The sequence below is a fragment of the Cebus imitator genome, unplaced genomic scaffold (genome assembly GCF_001604975.1).
Source record: "Cebus imitator isolate Cc_AM_T3 unplaced genomic scaffold, Cebus_imitator-1.0 Scaffold294, whole genome shotgun sequence".
Classification (NCBI taxonomy): Eukaryota; Metazoa; Chordata; class Mammalia; order Primates; family Cebidae; genus Cebus; species Cebus imitator.
In genome coordinates this window covers 1028761-1049857 of record NW_016107609.1, presented here as the reverse complement: position 1 = coordinate 1049857, position 21097 = coordinate 1028761, and the positions used below count along the sequence as shown (strand labels likewise).

Sequence of the window (21097 nt, the reverse complement as noted above, 5' to 3'; positions counted from 1 at the left end):
TCCTCATTACTTTCGTTTGCATTAAATGAATGTTTTCTAATATGACATTTTAATTATTTTAATAATTTTTTCACTATCTTGAGTTAATTTCTTAGTGATTGTGCTAGAATTTACTATATATATATATGGTTGTACTTTAAGTTCTGGGATACCTGTGCAGAACCTGCAGGTTTGTTACATAGGTATACACATGCTGTGGTGGTTTGATGCACCCATCAACCCATCATGTATATGAAGTATTTCTCCTAATGCTATCCCTCCCCTAGCCCCCCACCCACCAACAGGCCCCGGTGTGTGATGTCCCCCTCCCTGTGTCCACATGTTCTCATTATTCACCTCCCACTTGTGAGTGAGAACATGGTGTTTGGTTTTCTGTTCCTTGTTAGGTTGCTGAGAATGATGGTTTCCAGCTTCATCCATGTCCCTGCAAAAGACATGAACTCATCCTTTTTTATAGCTACATAGTATTCCATGGTGTATATGTGCCATATTTTCTTTATTCAGTCTATCATTTATGGGCATTTGGGTTGCTTCCAAGTCTTTGCTATTATAAATAGTGCTATAGTAAACGTACGTGTGCATGTGTCCTTAGAGTAGAATGATTTATAATCCTTTGGGTATATACCCAGTAATGGGATTGCTGGGTCAAGTGGTATTTCTGGTTGTAGATCCTTGAGGAATGGCCACACTGTCTTCCACAATGATTGAACTAATTTACACTTCCACCAACAGTGTAAAAGCATTCCTATTTCTCCACATCCTCTCCAGCATCTGTTGTTTCCTGACTTTTTAATGATCAGCATTCCAACTGCTGTGAGATGGTGTCTCGTTGTGGTTTTGATCCGAATTTCTCTAAGACCAGTGATGATGAGCTTTTTTTCATATGTTTGTTGGCCGTATACATTTCTTTTGAGAAGTGTCTGTTCATATCCTTTGCCCACTTTTTGATGGAGTTGTTTGTTTTGTTTAAGTTCATTGTAGATTCTGGATGTTAGCCCTTTGTCAGATGGATAGATTACAAAAATTTTCTCCCATTCTATTTGTTGCCTGTTCACCCAGTCAGGAGGCACAGGGGTCAGGGACCACTTAAGGAGGCAGTCTGTCCCTTATCGGAGCTCAAGCGCTGTACTGGGAGATCTGCTGTTCACTTCAGATCCAGCAGGCAGAAACATTTAAGTCTGCTGAAGCTGTGCCCACAACTGCCCCTTCCCCCAGGTGCTCTGTCCCAGGGAGATGGGAGTTTTATCTATAAGCCCCTGACTGGGGCTGCTGCCTTTCTTTCAGAGATGCCCTGCCAGAGAGGAGGAATCTAGGGAGGCAGTCTGGCTACAGCTGCTGTGCTGAGCTGCAGTGGGCTCTGCCCAGTTTGAACCTCCCAGCAGCTTTGTTTACACTGTGAGGGCAAAACCACCTACTCAAACCTCAGTTATGGCGAAAACCTCCCCTACCAACAAGCTCAAGTGTCCCAGGTCAACTTCAGACTGCTGTGGTAGCAGCAAGAATTTCAAGCCACTGGATCTTAGCTTGCTGGGCTCTGTGAGGGTAGGATCTACTGCACTAGACCACTTGGCTCCCTGGCTTCGGCCCCCTTTCCAGGGGAGTGAGCAGTTCTGTCTCACTAGTGTTCCAGGTGCCACTGGGGTATGAAAGAAGACTCCAGCAGCTAGCTCAGTGTCTGCCCAAATGGCCGCCCAGTTTTGTGCTTGAAACCCAGGGCCCTGGTGGTGTAGGCACCCGAGGGTATCTCTTGGTCTGTGGGTTGTGAAATTTATGGGAAAAGCATCGGGGCCAGAATGCACAATTCCTCATGGCACAGTCCCTCACGGATTTCCTTGGCTAGTAGAGGGAATTCCCCGACCTCCTGTGCTTCCCAGGTGAGGCAGTGACCCACTCTGCGTCAGCTCATCCTCTGTGGGCTGCACTTGCTGTCTAACCAGTCCCAATGAGATGAGCCAGGTACTTCAGTTTGAAATGCAGAAATCACCCACCTTCTGTGTTGATCTGGCTGGGAGCTGCAGACTGGAGAGTTTCCTATTCAGCCATCTTGCCAGCCTCCCCATATATGTCTTAACTTACCAAATTTGTGCTAACTTACTTCAAATTTATACTCTATTTCAGACTTATGCTCACTTAATGTTAGTAAGATATAGAAATGTTACTATTATATAGCACTATTCCCTCTTTCCCCATTTTGTGCTGTTGTCTGTGCATCTGTATGTTACACCTTATACTATACATTGTTGTAAAAATTATCATTCTCATATATATATATATTATATATATATATATAATATATATATATATTAAACAGAGTCTCACTCTGGTTGCCCAGGCTGGAGTGCAGTGGCCCAGTCTCAGCTCACTGCAGCCTCAACCTCCTGAGCTCAGGTGATTTTCCCACCTCAGCTTCCTGAGCAGCTAGGATTACAGGCACGTACCACTATGCCCGGCTATAATAATTTTTTTTTATTTTTAGTAGAGACAGGGTTTCTCTATGTTGCCCAGGCTGGTCTTAAACTGCTTGACTCAAGTAATCCTCCCACCTTGGCCTCCCAGAGTGGTGGGATTACAGGCATGAGCCACCATGCCCGGCCTATTATCTTACATATTTTTATGTCTTCTAAAGTAGACAAGATACAAAAGTAGAGTAGTGTATATTTACAGAGTTAGCTATATTAACCATTTTGTTTACCATTTCTAGTTTTCATTTGTTCCTGTGAATTCCACTTACCATCTGGTAGACTTCCTTACTCCAATACATCTCTAATCCCATGTAGGTCCTTTGTCATTATTTTTACCTATATTACATTTCATGTTATAGGCCCAGCAGTATGGTCGTATACCTATTGTTTTACACAAATCCTTTTTAAATCAGTTAAGAAAATGGAGGAGGAGAAATATGCAAGTGTGTCTTTTATAATTACCTTTACTGATGTTTATTTTGTCATAAAGATTCCACGTGGTCTGGGGTCACTTGCTTTCAGCCTAAAAATCTTTCTTTTGGGTTTCTTGTCAGGCAGGTCTGTTAGCAACAAATTCTCTCAGTTTTTGTTTGGGACTATATTTCATCTTCATTTTTGAAAGATAGTTTTCCTGGATGTAGGATTGGTTGATCGTTTTTCTCTTTCAGCGCTTTGAATATGCCATCTTACTGCCTTTGGCTTCCTTTGTTTCTGATGAAAATTCAGCAGTTAATCTTTCTGGCAACATGTGAGTTTTGAAAGCTAGATGTGTTGCTGGGGGCTGAAGGCCACCATATTTACTGAGTGTGGTTTTTCACTTATTGGGTTTCTGAAGAGCAACTCATACTTCTTTAGTGTCCCAGAGCTGGACTGGATTTGGTGACAGTTTCCTTTGCTTGAGGAGACTTCTAAGGCATTATTTGCAAAAAGTCCAACAAAACATTTCAGATGGTTTTGGCCAAGATAAAAGGCAAAGGAGAAAGCCTCGTGATATTCTAGAAAGATCAAGGACTTTGTAGTGAGAAAGACCTGAGTTTCACTCTCAAGTAATAGATCATAAAATCATTTTGGTAAATTTCACCCAGTCTTTGTTTCAGTATAGTCAGCCCTCCACATCTGTAGATTCAACCAACCATGGATTGAAAATATTCAAAACCAAAAATGTTGCATCTCTACTGAACTTGTACACTTTTTTCTTGTCATTATTGCCCAAGCAATAGAGTATAACATCTATTTACATAGCATTGACATTGTATTCAGTATTATAAGTCATTGTCTATAGGAAGGTATACATAGATTATATGCAAATACTGTGCCATTTTGTATCAGGGACTTGATACAAAGTCCCTGTGGATTTTGGTATTTGAGGGAGGTCCTAGAACCTGTCCTCCATGAATACCAGGAGATGACCATATATGTATAGATGCATGTGTGAATGTGTGCGTGGATGAATGGGTGGGTGGACGGATGACTGTTGGCAGGCAGAAAAATAGAATATACCAGGTTGTCATATCAAGATTGATCTGTTGCTACGAGTCATGGTCCAGAATGTTTGAAAGTTGCCGTTCCGGTCCATTTATTGGGTGGAGGAAGACCCACTCTGGGATATTTCCACTAATGAAAGGGCCTCTGCTTGCCCTTGGGTATCTCCTGAGCACTTTTCCCTCCTGCCTTGTTAGTCTGTTAACTCTGTTTTACTTCTTAACGAAAGAAAATGTGCCCAACTCACTGCTGTCCCTTCAAAATTGTTGCACATAGCCACCACCTCACACAAACTCTCACACAGCTGCGATGACAGGAGTTATATGCAATTTCCTGCTGTTTTCAGTCCACCCTCAAATATCTCTTATCAGGAAATGCTAACAATGACTTTGTGCTGAGAGAACTTTCAATTCACTTTTTTACAGGTTTCTGAGACTTTTCATGAATGATTCATTCATTCATTTCTGGAGATCATGACTTTGTATTCAGCGAAGTTTGGGCTAGTCAGTAATTTTAAGTGCAACAGAAGGGCAGGCAGGTGAAACTGTTTTGGCTAAGTTGCTAAACACATTCATGCTGGGTGGTCTCAGCAGGTAAAATTATCCTGATTGAGCAGGCCATTAAAGCTTGCTTTGCCAGAAAATAATGCAGTGGAGAGTTCTGTCACATTGCTGACTATGCATTTGGAATGAGTAATTCCTACAACTGATAAAATATTTTTTATTAACCTTCATGAGGCCTTGAAATGATGAGTTTAGGCCTGCACAAGATTTCTAATTTTGGGGAATGCATCCAACCTTGTTTCAGAAATTTTGCTCCATCCTTGTAGAAATTCAAAAGTGTTCACTGACATCCCTTTGGAATATTATCCAAGACTCCCTTCTAGATCCTGGACTTGGTCCCCCCACCCCCACCACCAGCAACTCTGCCACCACCCTGTCCTTGCCCATGCCCTAAGACCTGCCCCTCTCAATTCTTGTCCATGAAATGCAGACTCATTTTTACCTGCAGAATTAGCCTGGCATGGTGGCTCACATCCATAACTCCAGCATCTTGGGAGGCTGAAGCATGGAGAATTGCTTGACCCCAGGAGTTTGAGACCAGCCTGGGGAATGCCATGTTAGTCATGGTGAATCCACAGGATCTATAGCAACCTTAATTTTTGCCTTCTCAGAGGGTCTTTTTGTCTTGTCTGAGGGTCATCAGGCAGAGCGAGAGACCATGGCAAGTTTTACAGTAAGAGTGAACATTTCTTAAAAACTTTTAGAGCAGGAAAAAAAGGAAGTAAAGTACACTTGGAAGAGTGCCAAGCGGGTGACTTGAGAGATTCAAGTATGTGGTTTGACCTTTGTCTTGGGATTTCATATGCTGGCATGTTTTCAAGAGGCTGTGTCTCATCAGCCCACTCTTCTCTTGGAGTGGGCTGTCATCGTGCCCAGTGGTCTGCCAGCACTTGGGAGGGGAGCATGCACAATGTGTTTAGTGAAGTTGTACACATGCTCACTTGAGGCATTTTGGCCTTACCAGTCGAGTGTTCCTGGAGGAAGGTCATATACCAGTTAAACTCTGACATGTTGCCTCTAAGTGCACATGTTTGAGCCTACTCACCAAATTCCTGGGATCTTACGGGGAAGCTGCTGATCACCAACTCTAGGTGTTTATCTGTTGAGAGACTGCCTTTTCCTGGGGCTGACTGTGACCAACTACTGTTTTAGAGAGACAACTTTACAACTGCCTGACCATGACTTGATGGTCGCCTGACAGTCCTGGTATATGGGGTAGGGGTGGGCCCTTTCCTGTCCTGCTCATGTCTGACTAGCTACCTGCTCTAATAACAGGAGATTCTGTCTCTGCAAGAAATAAAATAATAAAAACATTAGCTGTTCATGGTGGTGCATGCCTGTGGTCCCAGCTGCTTGGGAGGCTGAGGTAGGAGGATTGCTTGAGCCCAGGAGTTCAAGTCCAGCCTGGGCAACATGGTGAAATCCCATCTCTACAAAATATACAAAAGTTGGCCAGGCATCATGGTGCACGCCTGTAGTCCCAGCTACTCAGTAGGCTGAGGCAGGAGTATTGCTTGAGCCCAGAAGGTTGAGGCTGTAGTGGGCTGTGATTATGCCACTGCACTCCAGCCTTGGTGACAGAGAGACACCCTGTCTCAAGGAAAAAAAAAAAAAAAAAAGCAGAATTAATTAGGTTTAAAGAAGACATCCAAAGAAAACAAAGCAGCACCTCACACAGAAGTGACTCTGAAATTACCTGCTCCCTTGGTTTACCTGTCAGTGACTTCCTACACAAGGAGGCAGTCAAGTGATCTGAGAGGCTCCGTGGAAGCACTGTTGAGTCATAGAGCAGAGCATCCTCCCAATGTATATAGCACTGGGGATTTTCAGGGGTCAGAAGTGTCCAGGATTAAAACAAGATCCCCAGCATGTCCAATTCGAAGGGGTAAACCTGGAAAAGAAGATGTCACATTCTGGGGTTGGGAGCGCATCAGGGCCTTTCTCCTGTGGTTACAATTCATGAGACCACAGTTTTGTATTATAGCTCACCTCTAGCAGGTAAGTTCTGTGTTCCCTCCCTCGATCCACCTGCCTAAATCTCCTAGTTGGAGAATAAATCGCTATGTAGCGATTGTTTATTTGGTTTCTCTTGACCCGCACATTCTTATCCAGCGTTTGCTTTGCAAGGATACATTTGCAAGTCAGAGGGGAGGAAGAAACAAGTACTTTTATGCTTCATTTTAGGATGTGGCAGGGATGTTTTTGATGGTTTCAGTGCTTAATTTATTTGGAAACAGCACTCAATCAGCTTTTATTTATGAAAAAGTTATATGTTTGTCGGAGATGGAGAGACTTTTACATGGATAAAGCTCACACCAGTTAATTGGTATTCATACTATGGCTAGAAAAGTGAAAATTCTAGAAAATTTTAAAGTAAGAAGAAAACCAAAAACATACAGTTTGGTCTCTCTAGTTTCATTTTTTTTCACTTCCTCGTTTATATTGTTACCAGAGTAACCCTTTGGAAACACAAGCTTGATCCTATTACTCCTTCCTTCGAGTTGCTTGGGGGGAATCCTGCAGTGGGGTCAGGACAATAGACATGGATTTGAGTCCTGGCCCAGTCATTTACCCCATAGGTAATTTCGAGCCTGTTACTTAACCCCTTCAGCCCTGCAAGTGTCTAAAAAATAAAAATAAAAAAAAAAATAAATAAAGAGCCTGCAGCATTGGCACATGGTGAGCATTCTAGGAAATGCAAGCTGCTGTGGTTCCAAGTTATTAATATGAAGTGTCTCTTCCTGGCCTGCGGGACACCGTCGTGGCATCCATGATATGGCCCTTGCCTGGTATTTAATTTGATTTTTGTAACCCGTCTCTCTTACTCTGTGTCCAGTTTGCTTTTGGCCCACCCACTCCCAGTACGTCGGAGGGAGCCAGAAAAGCCTGTGGAAGTAGAACCAAACGGTTTGTCTATTTTTAAGCACTTCTGGCCAAAAATTTAATGGGAAGGGAGCTCAACTAAAAGCTTGAGGATTTGGCTTTAGCACAAAAGAAAACTGAGAACCAGTGACTCTCAGGACATTCTCTCAGGAAGTGAGAATGCTATTTCATGAACTGCCGCCTGTAGTTCTTGCACCCTACACTGGAAAAAAAAAAAAAAAAAAAAAAAAAAAAAAAAAAAAAAAAAAAAAAAAAAAAAAAAAAAAAAGAAAACAATCAAATATGTGTGGTTTGCCTTGAAATAAAATAGGAAACATTCAGGCTTTAAAGACTAGGATTTGACATAATGCAAATCAAAATAAAGTAAGCCATGAATCAGTAGGACTTTCACCCAGGGCTTTGAAGCCTTTATTTTTATGATTATTGCCATTGCAGAGGAGAGGCGGCTGCATAAACACCATTTAGAATAGCTGAAGGTTGGCATTGCATAAGAAAAATGGCAACCAGAACGATTTCCCTGAGGGTCCATGAGTCCCAATTCTGTTTAATGTGACAATTCCTGAACAGCTCTCGGTTCTTCACAGAAATATGCATGTGAAGTTCTGGGAGCCCGGCAGTCTCGAGCCTGCCTGAGAGGGAACTGGTAGTCTTCAGTGTTTACAGACTGAAAGAATGTATCCCTGGGGTTTCAAAACTAAGTGGGTGTTCATGTAAAAGAGTAGGGATGGGGAGTTATTATCAACTGCCAGCTTGGTCCTACTCACAAGTCATTTTCTTTGGATTTGAGCACCTAAATAATTATTAATCCTTTCCCCTCGTGTTGGCTCTGTTCCATCTTCCTTTTTCCCACCGCTTCCCTTTCTGTTGGCATATCTGACTTTTAACACCTCAGGGGTAAACATGCTCCTACGATTCAGTTTTATTGTTGGGTGGTTTCTTGGGTTTGGAGACTCTCTCTCCTGTGTCTGTCTTACCCATTCTTTGAGCCTGTAAACTTGAAAACATCAAAGAGGAAGAAAACTCTAGAAAGGGAGAGCAATGGTTGGCTAAATCAACATGGTTTGTTTGAGGAAACAAGTTATCATCACCTTGCAAACCTGGGGCAGATCCCTTTTTGCTTACAAGCTAAATGTTGTAACAGGCATGGCTGACATTTCCTGCCGAACTTGGGGTTCAGCATTTCAGTAGGGAGTGCCAAGTGAAACTCTGCCTTCTCAGCCTTCCTCACCAGCATGCATCTCGGGCATGTAAACCTTAGAACCTACGGAAGGAAAGGTCCGGTTCAAACCATGGCGTGGCCATCCCAGTGTTTTGCTCTCACCTGGGGTTTGCCTCTCTCTGCCTGTAACTTTCCTAGACTCTCCAGAAATAGCCACAAAATCCTCCAAAAATCAGTGCTATTTTCAGACCTGCTTCCACTTAGAATAATTCATTTCAATAATTACTCACAAGTTTAGTGCCTAGTTTGGAAAGAAGTACTTATTTAATTTGCCCTAAAACTGTCTTTTTTTACACTTCAAAGAGCCAGTATTCCAGGAATTACTGGGCTGTGCACCCGCCTCCTAGTTGCTCAGTAATCTTATGTAGAAAGACGTCTGAATCCTTCCAGTCTAGAGGCAGCCTCCCCAGGGTGGAGAACTGACCTCCTGCCTCTCCCCTGACCGGGAGCTCTACCACAGCGATGGCCCAGAGCAGCACCTGGTGCCTGTGAATTCCTCAGTGTTTGTTGATTGAAGGAGTGGTTCCTCTGTATCACCCTCAACGTCAAGCCCGTCACCCAAGTCACTTTTTAAATTATTGAGGTATAATTCACATAACATAAAATTAAAGATCAACGATTTTAAAGTAAACAATTCAGCAGCATTTAGGATCATCACATCTTATACAACCATCATTCTCTATCTAGTTCCAAGATATTTTTATCATCCAAAAAGGAAACCTGAAACTATTAAACAGTCACTCCCTCTCGCCCCAGCCCCTGGCAACTACCAATCTGGATTCTGTCCAAAGTAGGATTTACCTACTATGGATGTCTTATACAAATGGAATCATACAATATGTAGCCTTTTCTGTCTAGCTTTTTTCACTTCGTATAATGTTTTCAAGGTTCATCTGTGTATCAATACTTCGTTGCTTTTTTATGGCTGAATAATATTTTATTGCATTAATATACCACATTTTGTTTATCCATTCATCTGGTGAATGTTTGGGTTGTTTTCATCTTTGGGCTACTGGGAATAGTGCTCCCGTGAACATTCATGTAAAGGATTTGTTTGAATACTGTTCTCTCTTCTTTTGGACCAAGCACATTAACTCCTAATTATCTCTGGAGCCTGTCCACTGCTCTCCTCCCAGTCAAGCTCCCCACCTCTCTTACTGCAGCTGGCATTTTTGTGACCACCCTGGCCCTTCTGCAACCTGTACTCTGTATCATAGATCCATGGACTTTTCAAAATTCAGGTCCCCTGTTCACACCCTGCAGTGACCCTAGGATTGCTCAAGGGATAAGAAACAAACTTCTTTCAGGGTGTGGGGAAGCCCGGCATGGCCAGGCCTCTGCAAGCTCATTTCCCCACCCTGCCCTCTCCCTATCTATGCTGCAACCACACTGGCCTCTCTGTCCTACAAGCTCTCCATGCTCTGTCCCACCACAGGCCCTTTGCACATGCTGTCTGTGCTGCCTAGAATGCTTTCCCCTCCTCTTGGCCTGATTAACTCCTTTTATCCTTGAGGTCTGGGCTCAAGCATCACTCTTCAGAGAAGCTTTCCCCAACCAAGTCAACACCAACACCATCCTGGATGCACACAAGCTCCTGGAAGCAGTCCTCTGCAGCCCAGGCCCCAGCTGCAGTTTTACATGCAGGTGATTATTTGTAGGACTGTAAGCTCAGGTTGGGCAAAGGACCATGTCTGTTTTGCCCCCCGTTATAGCTCCAGAATTGCCATGGACTGGATGTTTGTATCCCCTGCCCACTACCAGCTTCCTATGTTCAAGTCCTAATCCCCAATGTGATGGTGTTTGGAGGTAGAGTCCTTGGGAGGTAATTAGGTCATGAGGGTGCAGCCCTTATCAATGAGATGAGTGCCCTTATAAGAAGAGACATGAGATCAATGATCTACTCTCTGCCATGTGAGGACACAGGAAGTAGGTCACCATCTGCAGACTGGGAAGTGAACCCTCACCAGGAATAGAATCGCTGGAACCTTAGTCTTGGACTTCCAGCCTCCAGAATTGTGAGAAATAAATATTTGTTGTTTGAGCCACCCAGTCTATGGTATTTGTTATAGCGGCCCTGAACTGACTAAGGGAAGAACCTAGCCCAGGTTGGCCACCTGTTTGGTGCTTGTGAAGTTAGTGATGAATGATCAGATGAGTCAATTTTCATCATCAGAGAATATTACCAACCACAGCTTCCCATCCTTCCATCCATGCCAGCAATGCTTTATTTTGGGGGGATCTACCTCCCAGCCTGCAATGCTGGCTCCTGGCCCCAACCATGACTCTTGCCTCCTTCCTCCACTGGTGTATTTCAGAAATTTTGCTGCCAGGTGTGGAATGTTGAAGGGGGATCTATCTCTCTGTGGTCTAGGCCTGAGGGAGCAGCCCAGTGTGCCCAACAACCAGGAGGGCATAGACGGAGACTTGCTGAGTGCCAGGCCTATGCCACCTGCTTTAGAAATAGCAAACACGTGAGGCAGGAGTGATTCTTTGCCCCTTGTTACAGATGGTGAAACTGAGGCACAGAATACATGAGTCATTACCAGATTGGTAAGTGGTAGATCCAAAGTTTGCATCCAGGCAGCCTTTCTCTAGAGCCTGTGTTCTTAACCCTACTGTTATGTAATGAGTGGACTTAATCATTCAGGACGTGAAAGAACTCTTCTCGTAGAAGAGAAATCCGAATGATGGTGGTGGTGTTTCCTGCTGGAGTCTGCACGGGTTTGTTTAGAGCACTGGAGTGGGCAGTAGACGTTCCCACCAAGTTCTGGCTTGCCACTCCCATGGCCATTTTAAACACACACAGACCAAACTACTCAGCTTATTTAGGGCTTCACGTGCTCCTGAAGGTCCTAACAAATACAGGTTGACGTCAAGACAAATTCTCTAAAGAACTATTTTATTATCAACAAAGCTAGGGGGATAAAATTAAGGTGAGGACTATTTGTCTTCAGATGATAAAAACTAAGCTATTTATTAAGACTCTTGTCTTGTGTAAGTCAGCAATTTAAAAAGGAAAGAGTCAAGCCAGGTGTAGCGGCTTGCACCTGGTCCCAGCTACTTAGGAGGCCGAGGTAGGATGGCTTAAGCCCAGGAGTTGGAGTCTAAACTGGGCAACATAGGAAGATCCTGTCTCTAAAAAGTTAAAGAGCCATGTCCTTTCTGATCATACGTTTTAGGGGGTGAATGTCTTTGGTCATTCATTCCCCGGGCCCCTGTGCTGCCATCTGGTTATCACAGACAGGTAGATTAAAACAAAGCCGTCTGGGCACAGAGGCTTATGCCTGGAATCCCAGTACTTCAGGAGGTCCATGTGGAAGGATCACCTGAACCCAGGAGTTCAAAACCAGCCTGGGAAATCTCATCTCAGTGATTCCCACAGTGAGATCCCATCTCTATTCTAATTTAAAATTTCCACCTCCACCTCCCAGGTTCAAGTGATTCTCCTGTCTCAGCCTCCCAAGTGGCTGGGATTGCAGGCACCTACCACAATGCCCCTCTAATTTTTTGTATTTTTAGTAGAGACAGGGTTTCACCATGTTGGCCAGGCTGGCTTTAAATGCCTGACCTCAAGTGATTCACCTGCCTCGGCCTCCCAAAGAGCTAGGATTACAGGCTTGAACCACTGTGTCCTGCCATTAATTTCAAGAGAAAGGAAATAAAGCCCATGAAATTACTATGGAAGTCTTAATTCCCATCTAGGATTAAGAGTCTTAGCATCCAAAGACCTTTGGAGAAGTAAAGAACCTTTGGAACATTCCTAAAGGGCAGAGATGAGCGATGAAGGTGACAGTGATGACAGTGGCATCGGTGTGGAAGTGCAGAGTCCCTAAGGAGTGTGCTTGTGCCCCAGGCAGCTCCTCCCTACTCCCAACTTCACTTAGTCTCCACTGCCTCTTGCTCTCAATTTCATAATTGCCCTTGCAAATGTTCTTCTGTTGTTTCGTTTTGGGGCTCCCTTTGCTTATTTGTAACCATCTTGTTCAGGAACCATGTGGTTGGTATCTTTGGGGCAACGGAGAGGCTAACAGAGCCAGCACTGGCTGGTGGCGGCACAGCATGTGGGTGCCACTTCCCTTGGTTTGTAAAAACAGCTAATAATTAGCTGATGGCGGGGGCTGAGGAAATGCCTCCTTGTTTGCTTTCTGCCTTCCTCTGCATGATAAGAACATTTAAACAAGGACACACCGTCATCCAGCATGCCTTCCTGGCCCCCATGGAAGAAGAATGGGGAAGAACCACCCTACAAATGGTGCATTGTGACACAGAAGCAGGAAGCCCATGGCTCCTCTTGACAAGGAAGGGTGGGGCCTGAGCATTGAGAGCAGGGCTTCCTTATGAAGCTCTGAATGCTAGGCGTGTGGCATGGAGCGGGCATGGCCCACCAGCCCTGGCCCCTCCTGGGAGAAAGTTGACTGATGTGCTGAACATTCTGTGAAATCTGGGTCATCAGGGCCTATGTGACCCAAGGCATCAGTGACGAAACTGACCTCAGCAGGGTGGTGGCTGTGCAGCTCCAGGGAACTGAAAAGTTGGAATGCATGTGGTGTGCGCACACACACACACACACACACACACCCTCATGGATCGATTGGTTTCTGTTTTCTGAGTGGCAGTAAGTGTCTCAGCCATGTTACCTTTCTGAGCCCTGGTTTCATCATGTGTCAAATGGGACTGTTATTCCCAGCCCCCCAGGGTTGTCGTGAGGACTCAGTGTTGGCTGTGACTAGTGCCTGCCGTATCTTTGGTACTTAGTAAATGTTGGTTCCCTTTTTCTCCCCATTCCTCTCCCTGGCTTTTTTTTTAAAAAAGCAGGACTCAGGAGCTAACCTCATTGTAGCTTCCTGGCCACCTGTGTCTTCTTACCATTGTTGGATTGACCCAAATTAACCTCTTGGGATTACTACCTAAGTAAATAAGAGCTTAAAAGTGAGTTTAGCAGGGGTCTTTAGGTGGAGCTCATACGGCAGTTATCACAGAGAGGAGGGAGAAAGCGGTTTTCATGTTTATGAGACTCATATTTCCTCTCTCAGTTGTAGGCTAGCCCCTCCCTCCTGCCTTTTCCTCCCAGAGTTCTAGAATCAGGCACTTTTAAAACTAGAGGTAGCCTGGGCTGGGGTCATCTCCTCCCATCCTTTAACTTAACAGATGGGGAGACTGAGTCAGAAAGTTGCGCGATGTGTGCAGGGTCCCAGAGCTCCTCTGTGCCCCTCTTCCACCCATCAGTGTGGCCCTCTGAGGAAACCGACAAAGCTACGAAGAAGCAAGCGCAGTTGGTTCTTTCATTATTGGAAAAGGATAGTTGATCACTGAGCCTCTAAGTGGCCCAGGGAATGGGCTGCCTCTTCTCTCTCCATGACCTCCTGGGCCTCTAGGAATGAATCCTGGAGGCAGTGCTGTGGCAGTGTGGTGTGAGGGTTCCCAGTGGCCCCGGAGCCCCAAGACACATTGCTCCCTGCTCTACCTTGGGCCTGCCCCCTCTGGGATGCATACCTGCGTTTGCACTGGAGCAAAGGTCGCTACACCTCCTCTTGACTCTGCGGAAACCCAGCTCTTCTCTTTCAAAGGCATGAGCCAATGAGAAATGTTTTCTTTCATACAGATTGAGGGAGAAATAAGGTTGACATACTCCTTGCTCTTGCTTTTTGACCACGTTACATCCAGTGTGTGAGCTTCTGTTTCACCCAGAGGAGAGGCAGGGCCTGTACGGCCACTAAGAAGCATGCAGTCACTTGGCATTCAGTAGACCTCAGCAGAGAAAGTAGATTTCTGCCCTGTAGGCCATATGGCCTTTCAAAATATCAACATCTTGATATTTTAAATATCCTAGAAAAACTTTGTAGTAGACTTCTTTGTTATATTTAAAAGGCCAAACATGGTTAATATTTCGTTTACACTTGGAGATGATTTGGCTTTTGCATTTTCACTTTTCTCGTAAATTGACTTTTTTTTAGTTTTTATTTTTATTTTAAGTTCTGGGCTATATGTGCAGGATGTGCGGGTTTGTTACATAGGTAAACGTGTGCCATGGTGGTTTGCTGCACCTATCAACCCATCACCTAGCTATTCAGCCCAGCATGCATTAGCTATTTTTCCTAATGCGGTCCCTCCATTGACATTTTGTAATGACCCTACCCACTCCTCGGTTTCAGCCCCCTTGTGGTCGCCCACAGAGAACCTGAGGTGCAGTGGCTTCTACTATCAGTTGTTAACATCCCTATGCTCAAGCTCCTGGCACACGGGCACCCTTGCTTACCATACACATTTCTAAAAACGTTACCTCTGTCATTTGCCCTGTGTCCTACTGTATTCAAATGAAGTTCAGTCTCCTGGCCTTGCATGGCCTAAGACAAGGGCTTTTTTCTTTTATGGTAAGGATTTATCTTTTTAAGGAGAACTCACCTATGCATCTTCGTCCACCAAAAGAGATGGCGTTTTCAGTGCTGCCGCTGAGAACACAGAGGAAATTGTTGCCATGTGCAAAACTCATTGTCAAAGGGAAGTCACGTCCAGAGTCAGGAAAGCAAGTGAAACACCCACTTCGGTGCAGCAGCTTCATCTGGAAATTTGACCTAGAGGGTTCAAAATGAAAACATGCCCTCCCCACCCATCCAGGAAGCAGGATGGGGATGGCCATTCACAGTTTACTTTAAAATGCCTACCAGTACTGTTGATATTCTGCCGCCAGCTAACTCTGTGGTCACCATTAGCAACACATCTTTATAAAATTGCTCACAGGTTGCATCTTAATTTCACTGGAAGGCAAAGACTAAAGGACCTCTGAGCTTGATGGTGGCTGGACAGACCACTGAGTGGAGTCAGAATGCCTTTACTATTATTATTATGATGATTTTGGAACAGAGTCTCTGTCACCCAGGCTGGAGTGCAGTGGTGCAATCTTGGCTCACTGCAACCTCCATCTCCTGAGTTCAGGCAATTCTCCTGCCTCAGCCTCCTGAGTAGCCAGGATTACAGGCATGCATAACTATACCTAGCTAATTTTTATATTTTTAGTAGAGACAAGGTTTCACCATATTGGTCAGGCTGGTCTTGAACTCCTCATCTCGTAATCCGCCCCTGTCGGCCTCCCAAAGTGCTGGGATTACAGGCATGAGCCACTGCGCCTGGCTCACCTTTATTATTTTTATTTCCTAGTCAGCACCAGATGAATTATGAAATATTCTTTTCAGAAAGAGGGAGGAGCCGAAGCAGGAGGAAAAAAGGTCCAAAGGTCCACAAGTAACAAATTGGTTGCTTTCAAGCCTTAGAACCGTTTGTCACTGCAGTGTCAGCTGACCTGGGGCTGACGCAAGATGCAGCACAGCCCAAGGTTGTAGCCAAAGTGGTCTTTGCTTTTAGGACTTGACATTTCTAAATGTCAGTACCTTGCACACCTCATAGATTGGAGCTTAAATATCCACCTTTCAGAGGTGTTTGAACCAGAGAGACTCCATCTTGAATAGGGGCTGGGTAAAGTGAGGCTGAGATCTACTGGGCTGCATTCCCAGGAGGTTAGGCATTAAGTCACAGGGTGAGATAGGAGGTTGGCACAAGGTATAGGCCATAAAGACCTTGCTGATAAAACAGGATGCGGTAAAGAGGCTGACTAAATGACTAAAACCCACCAAAATCAAGATGGCCACAAAAGTGACCTCTGGTCATCCTCACTGCTCATGCGCTAATTATAATGCCTTAGCCAGCTGAGAAACACTCCCATCAGCTCCAGTTTACAAATCCCATAGCAGCATCAGGAAGTCACCCTTATAGTCTAAAAAGGGGAGGAACCCTCAGTTCCAAGAATTGCCCACCTCTTTCCTGGAAAACTTATGAATAATCCACCCCCCGTTTAGCATCTAATCAAGAAGTAACTTTAACTATACTCAGTCAAGCAGCCCAGTGCCACTGCTCTGCCTTTGGAGTAGCCATTCTGTATTCCTTTACTTTCTTAATAAACTGGCTTTCACTTTAAAATTAAAAATTTTAAAAATAAATGTCTGACTTTGAGGCCGCTTGTGGCGGAGCCCAAGGGTGAGGTAGTGAGCAAGTGTTCTCCCTTCTAACCAGTTAGTTATGGGATGGGTGTTAAACAATGATGATTTCACCCCATTTGGTCTGATGCTGGAGAAACGAATCAAGCCCATTGGTAGCTCTTATAACTGATTCTGGGAGAGAGAAGCAGGGATCCCTAGGAGAGGTTCCACTGATTCATCCATTCAACGAATGCCCATTGCATGCCTACTGTGTGCCCTAGTGTAGCAGGCTCAGTGTATTGCCCTCATACATGATCTCACAGGGTTATCTGTTAACAGCCACAAGTCAGAGGCTTTTGAGATACACGGTCCCAGGAGAGCGGAAATTTTTTCTTTGTTTAAAATAATATAAGCTGTCTTCCCAGGCCACAGGAATTAAAACTAGGAAAGCCGAGTGCTATATCAGGAATTGTCTAGCCTTGCCTGAGCTTCTCAAACTGTACTTTAGAATTGCTTGGGGGAAATAGAAGTACAAACCTTGGCCAGAATCTCAAAGAAGCAAACTCGGTCAATCAGGGATGGGGCCTACTAATCCAAAGTTTTAAAAACAAGAACCAGATGGGGATAGGTGATGAGTTAGCCACCGGGGATTCAGAACCCTGAGAGGGTGGGGTGGCAGCAGCTGGGCTTTGGAGACCAGACTGGTCTGGGACACTTTGTGATGAACACAAACCTTCCCTCTTCCATTGTGACCTTTCTGCGCTGGTGGGCTGCTTTTACATAAGAGAATTATTTCTCCATTTTGTGGGCAGAGCAAAAAACGTGAGAACCAGCTGCTCTAAATGAAACAATGGAAGGTGGAGTTCAGATTGAGAACACTCAGAGGATGCTTTTGTTTTCCTTTGAAATTTTTGGGAGAAGGGAGCCAAAGATTCAGTAGAGGGGGGCCAACCCCAACCCTTTTGAATCTGCCCTGCCTTCCCTCTTCCACCTGTTGAGGCCAGGAGGTACAGCAGCAGGAGCCAGCCCCTACCGCTAACTGTGTAACTTTGAGTTTGAACTCGAACTTGGACTTAACCTTTCTGTGCAGCACTGTGCTCATGAATAACTGGTAGCAGTTGCCTCGTGTGAGCTGTGCCGGCAAAAGTAAAGATGGTGTGTGCAATGGCATCTGCCTTGGTACGGGTCAAGAGGAAGGCTCTAAAGCAGGACTCTCCAGCTTGAGAAGCTCAGAGCTCAGCTGGAGCCTTGAGAAAATGATGCAGATTCTGGTGCAGCAGGTCTTGGGCGGGCCTGAGAGTGTGCATTTCTGGCAGGCTTCCAGGTGAGGTTATGTTGCTGGTCCATGGACCACACTTTGAGTAACAAGGGTCTGAAAAGTGCTTACCGTCTTAGGTTTTCTGTGAACAGTTAGTGGAGATAGCTAAGTTAACAATTCTTTTTTGAGTCCTAAAAATAGAAGAAAATGCCTACCCCTTCCTTAACTCTGATCATGAAAATTAGGACACAGGATGCTTGTAGCCGTAAACACTCATCTCCCTGGTCTCTCAAGTTATTAATGATCCCCAGTAACATAAATACCGAAGAAGAGGGCAGAGGGAGGGGTGATTGGCTCTGTGGGCTGAGAGAGGTTATTAAGTTGAGGCTTCAGGTGTACAGAATAAAGATGGCTCTTAGGGGTCAGGGATTCTGCTCCCTTAGGGCTCCTAGAGCTTGCCTGTGGGTGAAAGGTTTTTAAATATTAATAGCAAAGAAAAATGAGAATGTCTTTTCTTCATCCATGTAATCACCTTGAACATGTCAGTCATCAAGGGGTGCTGTTAAAATGCAGACTTATAGGCCCCGCTCCTGAGATTCTTAAGTAAGTCGGGGTAGAGCCTGGGAATTTGCATTTTGAACAGGTTCCCAGGTGACATTGGTGCTCACACTGTGACCAGCTCCAAAGACCACCTGTGAGAGCTGTGGGCATGGAAACCAGTGCTGTCAGCCTGGGCCACCTCTTCACACTCCCAACCCCTCCCATCAAAGTGGTGTTACCAGGAAGGGGTTTTCTAAGCTGGGGTGGAGTTTGCGTGTGAATGGGAGATTCATCTGTCCTCAGGTATCTCAAGGAAGATCCTCCTGGGGGTTAGGAGAGAGTAGATTTCTGGAAAAGGAGAATGATCCTGGTGGGTGGCACCGCTGCCTGCAGACAGTGAGTCACAGCACCGTGGTGTGTCCCCCACACCCTAGGCTGGGCCTCTCTGATCTACCTGGTTGGCTGATCCCCTGGTGGGGTGGGTGTGGGGCTTCTTAAAATAGAGATTTCCTGGGTACATCTGCATCCCAGGAGATTCTGATGAGCAGCCAGGTTTGGGACTCCCTGCATGGAGAACAGCGAAGCACCAGCTGGGCACTGGGGAGCTGCTCTGTTTGTAATGATTCTTGGATGCAGCACTAATGATCACTCAGCAAGCAAATGATTCGCCCGCAGGAAATGGGACCCTTTGTGAAGTGCATTTCCTCGCAGGATCCCTAAAGTTACAGTCAATAAATTCCGGCTGCATCTTCCAAAGTGTTTTATTTCCCATCTGAGGATGGCTTCCAGCCAGGAGCATCTGGCCAAGGGGACTTATCCAGGGTGAAACCCCACCCTCTCCACCTTCCCGACTCCTTCACCCTGTCAACAGTGACTCTGTCCACAGCTACTCTGCTCTGGGCAGTGTTGAAAGTAGAACTCATAAAAGTCACTGATGACCAAATTCCAGAGAGAATGCTTTCCAGACAAATTCAGCAGCATAGAACATAGCTGTATGCAAAGAGTCAGGTTACAATTGAGGCAATTACTTGGATAATAGCCTAAGGAGAAATTCTCCACCACCGACCCCGACCTTCCCCACTTTGCTTGTCATGCACAGATTTGAAGACTGCAATCTTGCCTTGAGTTTTCTGATTCACCAGCAGATGCTTGCAAGCATCACTGGGTGCTGTGCTCTGTGCCAGGTGGGGGTTTATAAAGGAGACTCAGGTACAGTCCCTGCCTGTGGAGTCCACGGCTGGAGAGAGACAGATGCTTACGTGACTAACTGGCAATGCAGCATCACTCCTAGAATAGCCCATTTCTAAAGCAGACATCCCAGCACTGCCCCCCCTTCCCTGGTTTCATCTTCTCCATCGTGCTTGTCCCTGTAGAAATGACAGGCTAAGTACTTGCTGGTGCCTCATCTTCCCTCTTACAAAGTAAGCAACGTGAGGGTAAAGACCAGACCTTTAGACCCTGGGCTCTCCCGACCTTTGGATGTTGGCTGGCCAGAGGGCATGAGAGCAGCTTTCTGCAGCAGAGGCATTGGGAGGGCGGTGGCTGCTCACACACTGCCAGGACCTGCGGCAGAAGCTGAGGGAGGACCTGGGTGGCCGCAGTGGCTCCCAAACCCAAATGTGCATCAGAATCTTCTAGCGGGCTTGTTCAGGCACCGATCGCCGGGCCCACCTCAGAGCTGCTGATCCAGTAGGTCTAGGATGGAGCCAGGGAATTTCTAGCAAGTTCTCAGGTGATGCTGTGGCTACTGATCCCTGGACCACACTTTGCGGACCACAGAGGTGTGCATCAGCATGGCCATGACACTAATTTAGTGAAGAGCTATAGGGTGGTCCAGTGACAGACTTCTTAGAAGCTATGCCAGGGCACCCTCCCCCCCGCACCTTTAAGAGAAGATGGGACTCTGAAACAGGCTCCAGCAAGTGGGCTGGAGAACAGAAAGGAGGCACTCCAGACACATGCGACAGTGGAATCAATGTGCTGGCGGGAGGCGAGGGAGTTCAAGCAGTGGGAAGGATGGAAGTGCCTTGGACGGAGATGGGTACTGGGTGAGGGAGGAAATAACATGTTCCCTTTGGGACCTGCTGGTGTGAGGGGCTAAGGAGACTTCCAGGTGGAGATATTAAGGAGACAGTGGGAAGTCCAGTTAAAAACTCAGGAGAGCAATCTGCAACAGGTACAGATGCTGGGGTCTTCTGGATAGAAGTATCAGCTGCGTCAGTGGGGCTGGGTGAGAGATCTTCAGGGAACGTAGTGGTGATGTGCTGGGAAGGAAGTCAAGAGGCTGTCACTCAGAGGGGTGGGTAGAGAGACAAATGAGTGGAGTACTCCAAGGCTTGCGAAGGACAAGGGGGTACGTCCCCAAGAGAAGGGGTTGTGTTTGAGACATGAGTTAGAGGAGCGGGTCTCTATACTTTGAAGTGGAGTTCTTCCACTCCTTATCCTACTGTGTACAATTTTATTTTGCCTCAGTGACAATCACTTTACAGCCACATTGGTAAACACGCATTAGCAAAAGAAGTGCATGCCGTGTGCACGTACATGGGTGCAGCAGCCGTCCGCAGCAGGAGGAAAGCACGGCGAGCACTATGGTGGTGCAAGTTGAAGCTGGAGGTCATTTTTTGCCCCACTAAGCTGAGCCCGGAAAAAGAAAGGCACGATGTATCCATCTTTTTTCTTCTTTGGATGGCACTGATCCAGATCCTCCTGGGACCTTCAGT

General features: G+C 45.7%; 1 protein-coding gene across 4 annotated transcripts in view; it reads left to right on the top strand.

Moving 5' to 3' along the window:
* EEPD1 (endonuclease/exonuclease/phosphatase family domain containing 1) overlaps positions 1-21097 on the top strand; it is a 143304-nt gene that overhangs the window by 102824 nt on the left and 19383 nt on the right. The gene's annotated exons all lie outside the window — the stretch shown is intronic.